The 15,726-nt window shown below is 41.0% G+C and overlaps 1 protein-coding gene across 1 annotated transcript in view; it reads right to left on the minus strand.

The window, feature by feature from the left end:
- Window positions 1–642, minus strand: part of MYO3A (myosin IIIA) — a 114,108-nt gene extending 113,466 nt beyond the window's left edge. The window contains exon 1 of the mRNA XM_058832214.1: window positions 421–642. The gene's annotated coding sequence lies outside the window, so the exon portion shown is untranslated. The remainder of the gene's footprint in view (window positions 1–420) is intronic.
- Between the last annotated feature and the right edge of the window lie 15,084 nt (window positions 643–15,726).

The following is a 15,726-nucleotide window of genomic DNA, read 5'->3' on the forward strand; positions in this document are numbered from 1 at the left end:
TCTCCCGACTACTCCGCACGCGTTTCTTATCCAGAAACTCACACGGGGAAATAAAAAAAATAAAAAAAAAAAAAAAAAAAAAAAAAAGGAAAAAGAGAAAGTAGAAAGAAGCAGGATTCATCTGATCGAGAGACCGCAAGAGCCAGCTCGCACATGTCCCGGTGACGGGAGCTCCCGGCTCCGAGCAGCCCCTCCGCACCCCGCGGCTGCCGGGCGCGCCCGTCCCGTCCGGCCCGGGGCTGCGGCGGGGGGCACCGGCACAGCCCGGCCCGGCCCGCACCACCCCGGGGGCCGGGCCACCATCCCGCGGGGGCCGCCCCGAAGCCCCTCGGCGAGGCGTGGCCGCCGGGCAGCGCAGCTCCCTGGCGAGCCCCCGCTCAGGCACCGGGTGCCCTGCCCGCCGCTCCCGGCCGGGATTACCCGCAGCGAAACCTCCGGTCCCCGCAGAGCCAGCCCCGCCGAGGGCGCAGGGGCCGCGCCACCTCCGGCCACCGTGCCGCGGCTTCGCCCTCCTCCTCCTCGTCCTGCTGACGGCCCCGGCCCGGCTGCGGTCCCGCCTCGGGGTCAGCGGCGGATGAGCGCTTTGCCCCGCTAATCCCCCGCAGGCGCCGGCAAAGCCGGGAGGGCTCGGCCCGCCCCGGGCAGGGCGCGGCGGGGGCGCCGGGGCGGCCCGGGCTCCCTCCCGGCGGGACAGCGGCGGCAGCCGGGCCGGCCCCGGCCCCTGGGGATCCCGGGCCGGCCGCCTGCAGAGCCGGGTCACAGCCCCCGCACCCTGAGCCGCCCCGCGGGGATTACACGGCGCCGGGCGGCCGCCGAGCCCGGGGAGGCTGCTGGCCTGGCACCGGAGAGCTGCGGCTCCTGGCCTTGGGGCTGCCCATGGCTGCGCTGCCCTGGGGAAACCTAATGGACCTACCTGGCCCTCTAAAAATAGTTCACCTCTGGAGCACGCCCCGAGCTCACTTCAGTGCCTGTTGCAGAGAGGTGACTACGCCGCAGCACCACATCATAAGTGTTACAATAGCAGGGTGAAGTTGCAAGACAAAGTACTCAAAAGTTGGAAATGGATGAATTTTATAAATACAGCTATGTGGTACATGAACCAGGCTTTAATTATGCTGGTTAGGTTTTCTTTGCGAGATTCCTGACAAATTCACTGCAAAGAAGCAGCCGAACTCTGTCAGCACTAGAGACCATGTACCTCCATCAGAGACTTCATTGTGTTGAGTTTGTCTCCTTTCATTTTTCTGATAATATTTGAACCTGCATTTTGTTTTCAAACAGGTGTGACATAAGGGAAACTGTTTCAGAGCTATCTATGTTCTACATCTTTCTCAAAAGCAGAGTAGATACCAAGCAGTTCATGGATGGCCTCTCTATGTGAATATATCTGTAGCAGGTACGGCTACTCATCCCATCCCAGCCATCGAAGTAATCACAGAAGAAACCTTATGAAATTCCTCCCTGTGGGAAAACCAAAAAATCAGAAAAACAAACTTCTGAAACCCCAAAGCTAAACAGCCATGAGTCAGATATGCGTAAGGACAAGAGGCCTTTTTGATTTCCTTCATCCAAGTACTACTACTTTATTGTATAAAAGTTGTTGACAATTTTAGACTGCATGCATTATGCATGTAGAAATTTATGAGGGATAGTTTAATATCCCATATAGACTTTATTAACTCCTTTTGCTGTTGGCTGCTCTGTCCCTTCATAATGGTCCCTCTTTGCCCGGTTGAGACCCTATAAAAATACAAACTAAGCTTCCTAGGTTTATGATCCCATTTTACTAATTAGAATTGGAAGCACTAGCATAATAGGGCCTCAGCTGTAAAAATATCCATATCTTTTAGACTCAAATCACTACAGGAGCAATACTCAGTGAGAGCTTCCCCCTCTCTGAGCAAAGTTCTCCTTGCTTTCAGTTGTGCTTTGAGAGTGCCTGGCACCCCACTGCCTTACTGATGCATGTCTAGTGGATGGCAAGTCACATGCAGAAGCATGGCAGTCTAATCCTCTGATGGTGCAGAAGCTTGGCCAGAGTGCACCATCAGGAAAAGGTTAGAAGCCTCTCAGTGGAAATTCAAGTGCAAAAAGGAGTGATGGGTACTCATAGCTCTTTTCCCAGGAAGAGTTTGCATGCGTCCAAGACCTGGAGCAAGGAGCTGGGAAGTGTTTAGACACAATCATAGGAATGAGAAAAGATATTAACATCAGTGTTTGGCTGATGTGTTCCTTTCCACTTCTAGCAGTGCTGTCCTAAAACCACTGCTGCCCACCTCATCTAACTCTCGCTTTGTGCCGATGTTACCATCCCTTAACTGAAGACCTAAAATTCCCTATGAGTGCTCCCTCTGTCAAGGGACAAAGACAAAATCCCATGAGAGGGCTCAGATAAGCCACTTGGACTATTGAACACACTTATGTCTTCTGCATGAATTAATTTTTCAGGTGAACTGGTTTGTGAAACTCCAAAAAACTCGTATCTGTTTCATTTAGGTATTCCTGAACAATATGTAAGTAATGGCAGCCTATCACTGCAGAAAGGGTCCTAGTTTAAACCAGTTAGAAGTCATAACCAATGTTCAAGGCCTGTAGAGCTAGGCACTGTTCAAACAAACAGGGAATTTATTCCCCTAAGTAATGACAATCTAAGTGTCAGATGGACATTGACTGTGCTGGAAAATTTAGTCAAGAAATGATTATGTGACATTCAGTGTCATGCAGCCTAGCCACATTCCTCCTTTGTCTTTATTTTCACTCCTTCATGTTCCTTTGCCATCTCAACCTGCCTTGGCTGTTGCCCTTCTTTTTCCCAAAAAATTACTGCTTTGCTTTTATCCAGAAAGTCTTTCAGATGAGATTTCGAAGTTCTAGAGTAAATAGGGTATATGCTTTCTCTGCCCCAAAATAAATTTGATGAAATTAAGGACAAATGTTATGTACTGACAATTCCATATATATATTGAAAGATAAATGAAGTGTGACCATTTTCAGCTGTACTTGATATGAGGTTAAGTTGTGCTTAATGCCACAAGACAGCATTTATACTACACTATCTTTTTAACAGATTTTGATTAGATTAGTTTCAGACTTTCTCTTTGCCTTTCAACACAGTTTCTACCTTCATTAGAACCATTGTGGGTGCAAGTCTGGAAACTATTTTTAAATTACTATGTGACAAATACGAAAGCAGTATGAACAGACAACCTTTCCAAGCATCTTCAACATTAGATCACATTAGGGAGTTGCTTTTAGAATGTCTTGCTCTTCATTATTAAAATATAATGGACCCAAAACATACATAAGTAGAATAGACTTCCATTACTCCAGAACCGATACATTCAGACTTCTACATTTTTAGAAGCTTCTAATAACAAAAAAAAAAAAAAAAAAAAAAAGGGGGGGGGGAGGGAGGAAGTGCCCTTGTGATTAAGGCACCAAATTAAGGCTATAATTTACTTAAAATATTATTTTCTATATTGTGAATATTTTCTATATCATGCTATATCCAAATAAAGTCAGGATGCAGATAAGCAGGACACAGTGGACCCTCCCTACAAAAGGAGGTCCTTGGCTTCTAGGCTCCAAATCTTGGGCAGAGCTCAGCCATAAAGAGTTTATGCATATATTCCTGCTTTTCATCTATTTTTCTCTTTACAATTGATCTTTTAATAGTATTCTACTCAAGGGGAGTTGTTTTGATGGCTAACAAGGTACATATACAAATAACAAGTGACACACAAAAACATCAGGAGACACATAAACGATAACTTAAGAAAATAAACAAGCATGCTTAACTAGCAGAAGACCACCACTATAAGAGTCAAAGAACTTACCTCTCTGAGGAAGTGCTTTTTAACCTCTCTGGCTGCTCAAGTGAGCACAGCCTGTAGCAAATATAAGGAACTCCTCCCCTTTGGTGTTTATTACAGAGGAGCAGTACTTCCTGCAACACCTGAGTAAATATCCTCTAGGAAAGCCACCACAGAGTTTGTCTACCTCCAGCCCAGTATTCTTTTGATCATAAATACCATCTACCATAATGAATTATTAAGGATGTCCAAAAGCATAAGTCATTTATTGAATGCGTATTTTTCTCTAAAGCAACCTTGAGCTTTGCCAGATATTTTCTTTAGTTGATCAAAAGAGCTCCGTAACCCCTTTTGAAGGTCTTAGATGCGTGATCCTTGTAATCACATTTAAGGGGCTGGTTAGCTCAGGAGATTGTTAATAGGATACAAAACCTTTAACATATAACCCAGATCATTGCAGATGAAAAGCTGTGACTATTCAACAGCTTTTTCATGTCCCATGACCTAACTTAGTTCCTAAAGGAGAAATGTTTATATTTCTTCAAAATTACATAATGTGCTTTTCAGACTTTTTTTTTTTTTAACTGCACATGTAATACAGAACATTTGAGAAACAGGAAAATAATTTAAAAGCTTAGTGGTAACTAATGAATCCAATTACATCTGCATTTAAAAGAATTTTGAAATTTCCCACTCGAAAACTGTCTCCACGGTCTCAACAAGCCCCTAAGCACAGAAATTGCCAGAAAGTAAGAGCAGTTTTGGAAGCTGAAAGTTCTTCACTAAAATGTGCCTCTATAGGTCCTTGTCATTAGACCCAGGAGCTGCACATCTAGCACAGAAGTTTTACCTTTGAATAGTGAAAGCCTAATTAATGCATATTGATTCATATACAGTAGGGAAAAAGTAAAAGTAGGGAAAGTAAAATGTGCAAGGCATTGTATTGAAATTTCACAGCTCTTTCTATTTCACTGGGTCTGAGGTAGCAAAGTTTTAAGGTTTTGCAGGTGTTGTTTTCCACCTAAGAAAGTCCTAAGGCACAGTTTGAACTCATGCCTCAAATTCAGTTTTTTAAAAAGTGCTCTTAATTTTTTCAAACAAAATATTGGGAAAAGATGCATTGGGAGATTTGGGATGTAAGTGTTTCTACAGTTCTAAAAAATTGCAGTAGAGCAGCTCAGGGACCAAGTGATAACTGCAGGAAACTGTGCTGCAAAGTGTGTCCTGGCCTGGTGTCAGCACTTATTTAGAGAGTACCCTTATCCCTTTCTTGGAACACACTGATCACTAAAATAACATTAAAGGATTTTACTTACGTGCAGTGATGTCAACCAGTAAGAAGGTGTTGTGACATCAGAGGATTGCTGCTTTCTGCACACCTGGGGTGAATGGAAAGTGCCAATCTTGAAAATGTGCAGGTAAATATCTGGGGTTGTGGTACTGCCATTTCCAAGTGTGCGCAACATATCCCTCAGTCATAGAGGATGATTAATTTGTCTTAAAAATTAAAAATCTAAACAAGTGATTAAGATTAAAGATTAAAAATCTAAACAAAGTGATAAACAACATGAGTAACATGGCAATATTGGTGATGTGAGTCATTTTGTTAGCTGTCTTGTTAGTAAAGCAGTTCCCCAACTAACTACTTAGAGATTTCAGGTTTTGTACTTGATAGTTGTTTGCAACATCTTTTTAAATCAGTTGTATGGAGGGTCTCTCACTTGTATCCTGGAGTAGCAGTGCTTGTCTGAGAAGGTGTTATATGTATTTCTTTACTGTTGTTGTTCTGCCCAGCCCTTGAAGGTTTAGGTGATCGGCAGTCTGACATTAAGTAAAATACCTATTAAACAAACACCACTATTGACACTACTAAACACAAGTTTACTTCGGTACATAAATAGGACTGTGAAGTATAAGCAGAATCAGAGTATTGATAAGTGAAGCATTTATACTGATTTTTGATATGTGCATCTAATTGGCATCTAGCATTCAGTCTCTTCAATTCATTGCATTCCAGGTCCTGCTATTTAACCATTTTTTTAATGGGGCAAATAGAGGTCTTTTCATATCAGGTGATAAAAGAAGACTCAGTGTTGAGCAAGTGTATTTTTTCTTCTGCCTCTGAAGGGGTCACAGTGCACAAATGGAAGTGTCAGCCAGCAATGATAGACGTCATTTTGTACAAATGAGATGGAGAGACAATTTTGATTGTTCAGTAGCCAGAGCACACACGTTTCTGTACAGGCACTAAAGACATTATAGTTTATCTAAAACCGACTTCTCTCATGACTGTAGCAGTTCCAGTAGTCCTGGCAAGGGTCACAGATCCTTAGCCTGTGGATTCAGTGGATGTTGTGGTTACCATTTGGAAAAATTGTACTACTAATCCTCATAATATGTAAGGAACTTTAAAATATATACTTAATAATTTAAGTATTCAGGGACAAGATGGAAAAGAATGGTAACCTAAGCAATTTCATGAGCTTTATTTAGGTATACCTTTTTTTAAAATAACTTCTTTTAAAGCAACTACCTTGATTTTGAATGGAAATTACTTGTGAAGTTTGCTAATTTGAGGCTCAAACTACTATTTGTGGACAATTTGAAGTTTGGAACATCAGAGAACGTCCAAAATACTTCCAATGAATAAACAGAATGTGTCTGACATTCTTTGTTTTACACACTTTTTCCCCTGTTTCAGACATACCAGGAGCTTGCTGTCAGTCTGCTCCTTCCCTTGGAGCCAGATGTAACAATCACATTGCCAGACTTCACACACTTCACACATACACACTTCATTAATCCCAAACAGTGGCAAAGAAATGAATAAAACCTAGAAAATTCCTCTTATTTCAAGAGAAAGAAGAAGCAGACACAAGAATGACAAAAGAGAATGACAACATAATCTGAGAATAACCTGGAAATCTTGCTCTGGAGTTTTTGTTCATTATTCTACTCGTACTATTTTGAATTCCTCAGCCTCCTAATCCAGAGGCACACCTCAAATGAGTTTTATAAACAGTTTCCTGTTCGTGAGCCTGTCATTAATCTCTGAGGATGTTCCAAAGATAGCCCTTGGAGGATTTGGATTTGTCTTCTTTTTCTTTTTAATCCAGTTAGGGAGTATAGCAAACAGTGACACAAACAGGATTACATTTGGAAGGGTTCTGTGCCTGGGTATGCGAGTGGCACACAGACACAGACCTGGTGAGAGCTCTGCTTTCCTGCTCTGCAGTTTGCTGTCTTCCCAGCTGCTCCTCCTCTTCTTTTCTGGTCAATTTAAACACATTTGAAAAAAAACACATTTATTTTGAAGAAAAAAATCAGATTAAAAAAAGAAGAAAGGAAGCTGTGTGCCATCCTGTTTTTAAACTTCTTATTTGTCTTTGTTACCACACCTGTGTCCCAGTGCTCTACTGTTAGCTCAATGTGCATTTCCAACACTCCTTTCTCCTGAATGATGTGGCAGCCTTGTAATCTCATCTGGTAGCAGGAGCAAAACCAAATGTCCTCTAGCCCTTTAGAGTACTTCCTACATTTCTGTGGTGATATAGCTTTAAAAACACTTTTTGAAATAAAAACATGGATTTTCAAACACTGAGGGAAACTTAAAACACTGAAATGAAATACAGAAGGTACCAGTATATTGCCCATTTCAAATTATCTTCAAATCAAGGAAAATAATTTAAAGCAATGAAAATCAATTAATGCATCAATAATTCTGTGTTCCTGAAAGTAATAATTGCATATTGATTATGGCAGCTGGTGTGCTAAATGGTCTCAATTGATCTTCTCTCTCCATTTGTAACTCCCTCAATTTCTGCCATTAGCTGCAAACTGTATCAGAAAATAATTTTGCTTCCCAGCTATTGTCAGGAATAAAATTCTTTAGGAGAAAGACAGATTGATACAGACTTCCATTAAAAACATGCCTGGTTTTGAATGGTTTTTAATCTCTTAAGATTTTGAAGCCTACAGGCAGGCAGACTCTAGTCTGTCAAATAGTGATGGACTGACTACAGATTCTTAGGACTAGTAAAAGATATTTAGAGTGACTGGCTTTGCTATTTCATGTAAGTTAATATAGGCAGCAAGGGTTCATATTTAAGAAGATATCTGATAACGTATTTTGTCAAAAACACTCATAAGATAATCAAGATAAACTTAATAACCTCCCCTGTTTTTCTGAGTAGAGGCCTAGTTTTCAAATGTACCTTATCTGTACTATGTTATGATTTGCATTAAAATTAAAAATAAGTCACAGGATGCATTTTCTAAGTTTATGCATAATCTCTACATTAGGTAGTATTGATTTTGCTGCTGTACACATATCTCAGATGTATCTGACATGATTCAATATGAATTGTAAGTCACAGCAAAATGTCAGTGTAAATCGTCCAGATTAGCTCTGATGTTTTCAATAAACAAGTTCTAAACTAAATGAAAAAGCCAACATTCAAAACCCCAAAAGCCAATGGTAAAAAAAAAAGTCAAGTAAAAAATTTCTCCTACACATTTTCTAGATAAGAAAGAAGACTGTACTCTGTGTGTTTGTTAAATAATACACCTTTGCAAAGCTGAGGTAAACTTATCTGGCTGTTCTTTAAAACATTTAAGTTGCAATTAGTGTAATGGTCCGGCAGTTTCTGTGTCTAGCTGCCTTCCAGTGCCAGAGTTAGATCTTCAGCTTGCCTTTTAAAATGTCTTTTTAAAAGGGATTGTTAAGAAAACCTGCAGAGAAGCTGTAATGGATCTAACACTGTGGAAGTTTTCAGTCTTGAAGTTGAAACTGGTCTTTATGAAAGTGCCGTAATGTACAGGCTGAGTGGCATAAACTCTATTCCTCAAACTCAGCAGCTTTTGCAGCTGCTAATTCTGAAAAGTCACAGAGGAATGGATCAGGCAAAGTGAAAATTAATTTTAATCCACCCTAAATGATGAGCATTGTGTAGGTGATGGATTTTCCCTTACAGAGCCCTGTGTGACCTGGACTTTGAACTGGTTTTCACACCAGAGCACCGTGTCTCAAAGGGTGAGAGAGTGGGGCTGAGTGTGTGTTGCTGGAAGTAGAGGTAGGGCTGTTACAAAGGTAACACGGAAAAGAACAGCTGCTTTTAAGATATGATCTGCCCTCACTTGCAGGCAGTCTGAAGCACAGCCTGTTCTTGACTGTGACCATAGTAATATTCTCTTCATCTAAGCTCTATATATAAAATATATAAAATGTATAAAAATAATAAAGATATATAATAATTTATAATAACTAATGCTCTTTTCACATTTCTAACCTGTTCTTACACATCTGTGAATCCACAAACACACTATTTGGGAAGACCAGATCATAAATTCTAATTTCAGATATCAAGCCAGTCCCAAATGAAGAATTAGGAGGAGGCATTTCATATGGGGTTGTCTTATCCCATCTCTGCCTGTTACAGTGCTGCATGCAAATGTTAGAGAGCTTCATGCACCTCTGATGGAGCTGAAATTGCTCACTGTTGGAGGCCCAACCCTAGACTGGGTAGGCCACAGGTTTGGTTCACAGCTGTGAAAATTTGGTGTTCCTGCTGCAGCCTCTTGGCCTCAGGATTAGAGTGTTTCCCTACCCTGTTGTTGCCTGACACAATCTCCTGTGGAGAGCATCCTCAGCACAAGCCAAGACTGTCTGCTTTATCCCTTTTAGCTAAAACATACTAGTCAGTCATTGTTTTCACACAGAAATGAGACAACAATGTTATTTTTTGACTTGTGATTAGCCATGCAGAGGTCAGGGCTGCTGCTGCTATCCTGCATGCACTGCCATCTTCAATCAGCCTGTCTAGAGCAGAAGGGTTGTTCTGAGAGATGTTTTTGTGTCCTGAGGTTCTGGCTTTGATTGTGGCAGCTGCCTTACTTAGCAGGCACGGCGGGACACAGAGGGAAAGCAAATCAGAGCAGCGAGGGAGGCTTGTGCTCCCCACCAAAGCACAGCCAAGAGCAGGGCCACGCACCGCTCCCCTGCTGTCAGCTGACAATTGAGCTCGGATTTCTTCCTTCAGGTCTGCTTGAATCCAAAGAAAGGAGCCGTGTGTAGCAGAAAATTGCTTACAAACTTTCCGTAATACAAATTTTTTTTGTTTGGTTTTGATTGCTTTTGTTAAAAAGGGACTTCATCTTAGGAGAAATTCCCAATCTCACCTGGGAGAGCTTTGCGTGCATTTCCCATGCAGTGCAAACCAGTGAGCCTGATTCTATGCTCCTGGGCCTGTCTGACTCGAGAAGAAACTCCCAAATTTGTTACGTCCTCTAGTTCAGTGTTCAGAATGCAGCTGCGTGCAAGCACAATGTGAATTACTATGGTTGTATGAGGGAGTTCACTATGGCACTGTTTTCTGGTTGGGGAAGCACACATCTGTTTCTTATTATCAGATGCACCTATTAAGATTTGCATTCCCAACCCCAATGTCATTCAAGGTAACAGTAAAACTTGTGCTGGTTTGGAACTGGCTGGGGACTGACCCTTGGCAAGCAATACTTTCGAAAGAAAATTAATTTTTTCCCTTGTTGCCTTTTTAGATATAAGACAACAACAAGGAGCAATGCTTTACACTTTCTGGCACTGTTTATTCCTAGGATTTATGAATATGCTGCAGTCCACATGCACATCATCAGCCCATTGCCAAAGGTATTGCAGTAGGCAGTAGAGATCTCCATGCTCACAGAGAGCAGGCAAGATTTTGCTTTTGAAATTGGATACAGAAGACCCACTGCACAGAAAGCATCAGAGCATCTCAGATGGCTGTCTCAGAAGGAGCAAGGTGCAGGATATGATGTGTTTTGCACCTGTTATGCAACAGAGAACAATTTGCCAATTAATTCAGGTAGAAGAGATAACATGTCTTGGATTTCCTGCTCTTAATTTATTGAACAGCTAAGCCCTTGGGACTAATAAAAAGTATTTCGTCTGCCTGTAGGAAGTCTACAGTTTCTGATATAATAGAAAAATACCAGCTCTCAGAATGGCAAAGTATCATTAACTGATGCAGACGTTGCATGAAGAGCATTTATGGTGGACTATTTAAATAAATGTTCTACCTTACCTTCAAACTGTACTCCCTGATGGGCAAAATGATAAACAACAAGGTACATGGGTGAACATTTCCTCATTTTTTTACCACTGCTTCTTGACCAGCCATGGGAAAACAAGGTAGGAAATAGCCTTTCCATCTTCCACTTTTTTCTGGCATGTAGGTGACAGGACACTTTAATTTCTTAGGCATTTGTTACAAAGTATTTCATCCTAGGACCTAGGTGACAAGCTCAAGTGTCTTAGGACATGAATATAAATACAGAATATGAAGGAATATGAATACAGAGGATTCTATGTGTTTACTTAGGAAATAATTGAAAATATTTCATAAAATACTAGTTCAGTTTCTAGTTTCTTCTTCTCTGCAGCTTCATTATACAAATTGACAGAACAGGTAATAGAATAGAAAGTCTTCTGGCTTGACAACAAATTCCCAGAATCTTCTCACTTTCCAACTAATAAATAAATCAAATGTTCCTTATTCATGAAGATGGCAGTACCATCTTACAATGCTTGCTCTGATGCCAAGTGCAGTTTAACTAAAACATAGGCCCTTTTTGTTTTTCACTTGGGGACAGAGGGCTTATTGAGGTCACCAACTACTCTAAAAGTAACAACATTTTTCTGCAAAAGGCCATTAAAAAATCAATGTTGAGTTAATATTCTTCAAAGAATTGGGTTTTTTTAATCTAGTTCTAGTTTACCACATTTATTTATCTTCTTCTGGAGGGCCTGTACCAAATCTCAGATGATTATGCATCTCCTGATTTGTGGTCTCTGTGCACAGTTATGATAAGATTTATTTATCAAGGTACCAGTGGAGTTATGATCAGATAGACCAATGAACCACTGTCTTGCCACTTCTTAGCAGATGCATTATCTCTTTTTCTCACTTTTCAAAATAGGCATCTCTGTCTTCAGTAGTTTTGAGGACACAGTTTGTAAAGTTTGTTTCACAATGTAGTGAGGTTCATTCTCAGTTTTATCATGAGATTCTTGACTGAAAGCTTCAAACCAAACTGCAGACATGTCTGGTTTTTAGTTGAAATCGTTGTGATTTCTTCCACTGACAGGAGGCTGTACTCACTAAGATGTGAGATGTGTCACACGTGAGATTCATCCTACAGAAAACTCAGAACTAAACAAAACCTGTTTAGTTTGCAAAGCAGCTGAGGTCACAGTCTGTAAAAACCATCCACACTGAAATGCCTGGTGGTGATGTCCCCCAACACAGAATGGAGTGCTTGCAGTCAAAGACACAGGAGGTTTATGTCCCACCTCCAGCTTTCAAAGAGCTTCTGAGAATCCAAGGTGATTCATGTGGCTTCCAGGCAAACCTCACTGGCAGCGCCTTTCTTACGATTCTGGCTGGAGCTGCTCAAAAAATTAATTTCAGCTTCTTTCAGGCTTCTTTGAGTCTCCATTATGTTGGTCACCCTAGGTCAGCTTTGTTGTCATCCAAGTTGGTTGTCTTGGATTTCCTTGCCAGCACCTCAAAGGCTGCTCACAGGATAAGGGCCTCTGCTTTTGTTCTCTAGATAGTTTTAAATAATTTTTCTTTTCATGTATCATACATTCTGCAGATTCTAAATCTAACTAGGTAAAGTGGGATGATCAGTCACTTTAATTATTATTTATAACTTTGCCTCTACAACTTTATTTGAGCAGATTCCTCTTCAAGTAGAGAAACAAGAAAGTTACATTAGATACATAGCAGAAATCTTTGTCCAGTTATACATAACACTGAAATTATTTTTTTTAATGTCTTTTTATGTTCCCTTCAAAGGGAAAAGTGGTAATGGAATGTTTTTCTTTACTATTTTCTTCGTGTTTGCTGGTTTTTTCCATGTTTACTCTGTGCTATTCTCTGTATGTGCTATTTTCCGTATCTCTGGATCTCTCGGTTGAGGTGTTGCTTGTTTTGCTGTTTTTTAAAGAGACAAAGACAAAAATGTGGAGGACAAAATTCAAGTCTTATGTTAGAGAATGTTCCTCAGTGCCAATACAGCTTCACTCTCAGTTCTTCAACAGGGTGACTTGCAAGGAATCCAACACAGCACACTGAGTCTGCAACACCATTTTTATTCATTTCATACAGATCTGTAGAGAGCATCCAGCTTCCTCCAGAGCAGAATTAGGTCTGCATTGCTACTGAATGACCTGGCTCAGCATCATCAAAAGATTTTTTGCAAGCAGCTCCCATTAATGCTATTAGGAATGTGACATATTAATCTCTCATGTGCAGAGGAGAGAACAAATCCATTCTGTTGCAGAATAAAAATACTGTTAGTGTTTGAGGAACTGTAGAAACCTGAACCATTTAACAACAGCAACAGTCAACAGAACAATACTTTTAGTTAGTTAGTACCATGCAGTACAGTACAAATTAGTATAGGTACAAAGATAGTGCAGTGTGTCCCTCCACTCTTCCAGCTCTGCTGGGAATTTTTTGTTGTTCTGTCATATTGTTAAATTGAAACAGCATTATTCCAGCTTCTAAGAAAACCACGGAATGCATAATATAATTATTTAGCCCATTGTAGGGGCAGAACTGAAGAGAAGACAATTAAAAAAACCCTAAGGTAAAAAAGTAGGTCATGATTACCTTTATTTGGGTAAAACAAATAAATTTTGCATTCACTTGTTTAAGCGGGTACTTCCATCCTATACTCATATGTTTAGCTGTAGTAATCAGCAAGTCACTCTTCAGCTATTTTCTGTTTTTATAGTGTGATTTCATACTTTCTTCCCAATAAATATTATTTTTTTATGGGAGCTCAACTATGATTCAGATAAAGCAAAGATTCTTCTGAAATCCTGTGTCTTTACTTTTGTCTCAGAATCAGTCTTACCAGTACATCTTTTAAATTTCTAGCTCCACAGTTTAAAAATGGTAACTCTAAAAGGGAACATTATAGGGACACCTGTGAGGAAGATGCAAATCTATTAACTGCTTAAGAGAGGACATGTAGGTATCTAAACCAGAAAAAAAGAGAGTAAAATCAAATATTGGGAGACATCTGAAGATGCTGCAAGGATAGATGAAATTTAGGGTCAGGGATGTTTAAATGTTTTATATGTGCCTGTAAGAGACAAATGGTTTTTGTCCTATTCTGCCACTTGTATATTCATGAGTAAACTGCCACATTATGAGAACATGTTTGGTGCACGTTGTGAGCCAACACAAACCTCTCAGAGGCACGTTGGGTGGTTTTAGAATGCCACCCTCTCCTGGATATATCTGCCCAGCAAAGGGGACTAGGATGTCTTGCCAGGAGTGTCCCTAGAAATTCCTTGCTGTTTATTGGTGAGACATGGAGTTGAACAGGCTCACAGGGGAGTCAGACTGGCTGGGGGCACTGCAAGGACCAGCTGCTCCTCAGGTTTCTGCCTGCCAGTGCAGTGGGAGCACTTCTGAAACACCCCAGAGGCATCCTATGAACCGAACAGGGGGTCTTGGGAAGGCCCTTCAAGGGCCCTGTTTCCTTCCAGTGGACATGTAGACACAATTCTTACTGGGAATGGGGAGCAAACCAACTCAGCCAGTTTTTCTGCATACATTTGGATGCCAAATATAGTGCTGATTGCAACAGCATTGGCTAAATGTGTAAAATATAACTTACTGCTGTGGCCTAATTCAAAGCCAATCAAAAGGACACCACAAAAGACACCAGCTAAGACAGATCTCCTCTGGTGTGCTGAAATAAGTCACCCCTATGCAAAGCAGTGGGTTCCTTGGTGGTCTGCTTTGATGCTGGCTGGTGTTGAGTCCAGAGGCGCATCTGAAGAGCTCTGTCCTATTGTCTGAACTAAGAACATTGCCAATGGGGGTGAAGTTCAATGTTTGAAGACCTATCTTATGCAGCCTGTGGATGCCTTGGAGGTCCTCCAAGATGCTGAGGATCCCAGACAACAAAAACAAGGCATTTCTTGAGGAAATGAAAGGAGAGATAGCTCATAAGGGAACTCACTCCTGAAGAACCACACTCTTCAGGCACTAAAATAAGGTAACCATCATACTTCATTCTTGTCACTGCTACAGCTGTATGAAATTTACTTCTGTTTACACATTTTAACATACAAGCATGGCATGGTTCTTGGTAGTGGGGGGATGGGTAGTGCTAGGCACAGAAGTTGATTCATTTACCAAAAAATGTCAAGTCTGGCCCCACTAGAGGAAGTAAACACTTGTGAACTCTTTCCAAAAATTAGTTTCAAAATGACAGTTCATCTTTCACCTACATCAAGTTCACTTACTGTAGTTATCAAACCTGTAAATTATATTTTTCTTGTGATTTATACTGAACTTTTTGTTTGGCCCCTCTAATTTGTCTTCTGGCCTGCAATTCAAGCAGCATCCATCATGCAGTTTTTTGGCTAGACCTGAATCCTTCTGGCCAAGTAAAATCTCAGGACTCTGGGGGTTTTGTGGTTTACCACAACCCCGTGTTTTGCCCATTCTAGAACCAAGAGCAGGGTAGCTTCTGGGACTAAGTTCACAGACTACCTTCTTGGTTTAAAACATCCAAAATGGAATTTCTAGATTTTGGCTACATGTATTTACCCATCAGCTCCCACCTGTCTTTCTGGATGTGATCTGATGCCCCACAAATGATTTTTTTTTTTACTATAAAAGAATAAGTGGTCATGCACATGGATTCAATACCACGTCTGAGAGTTAGCTGTATCATTTCTGTTAGCCTAACTAATTCTCCTTATAAAGGTCTCAGCTAATCTCACGTGTGCAGAAGAGACAGGCATTTGCAACTAACTGCAGGCTGCTGTGGGGTGCTTTCTCTGTGGCTTTGATCTCACCAGCATCTCAGACTGCAGGCAGGATCAGGG

This window comes from Poecile atricapillus, chromosome 2 (genome assembly GCF_030490865.1).
Source record: "Poecile atricapillus isolate bPoeAtr1 chromosome 2, bPoeAtr1.hap1, whole genome shotgun sequence".
NCBI lineage: Eukaryota > Metazoa > Chordata > Aves > Passeriformes > Paridae > Poecile > Poecile atricapillus.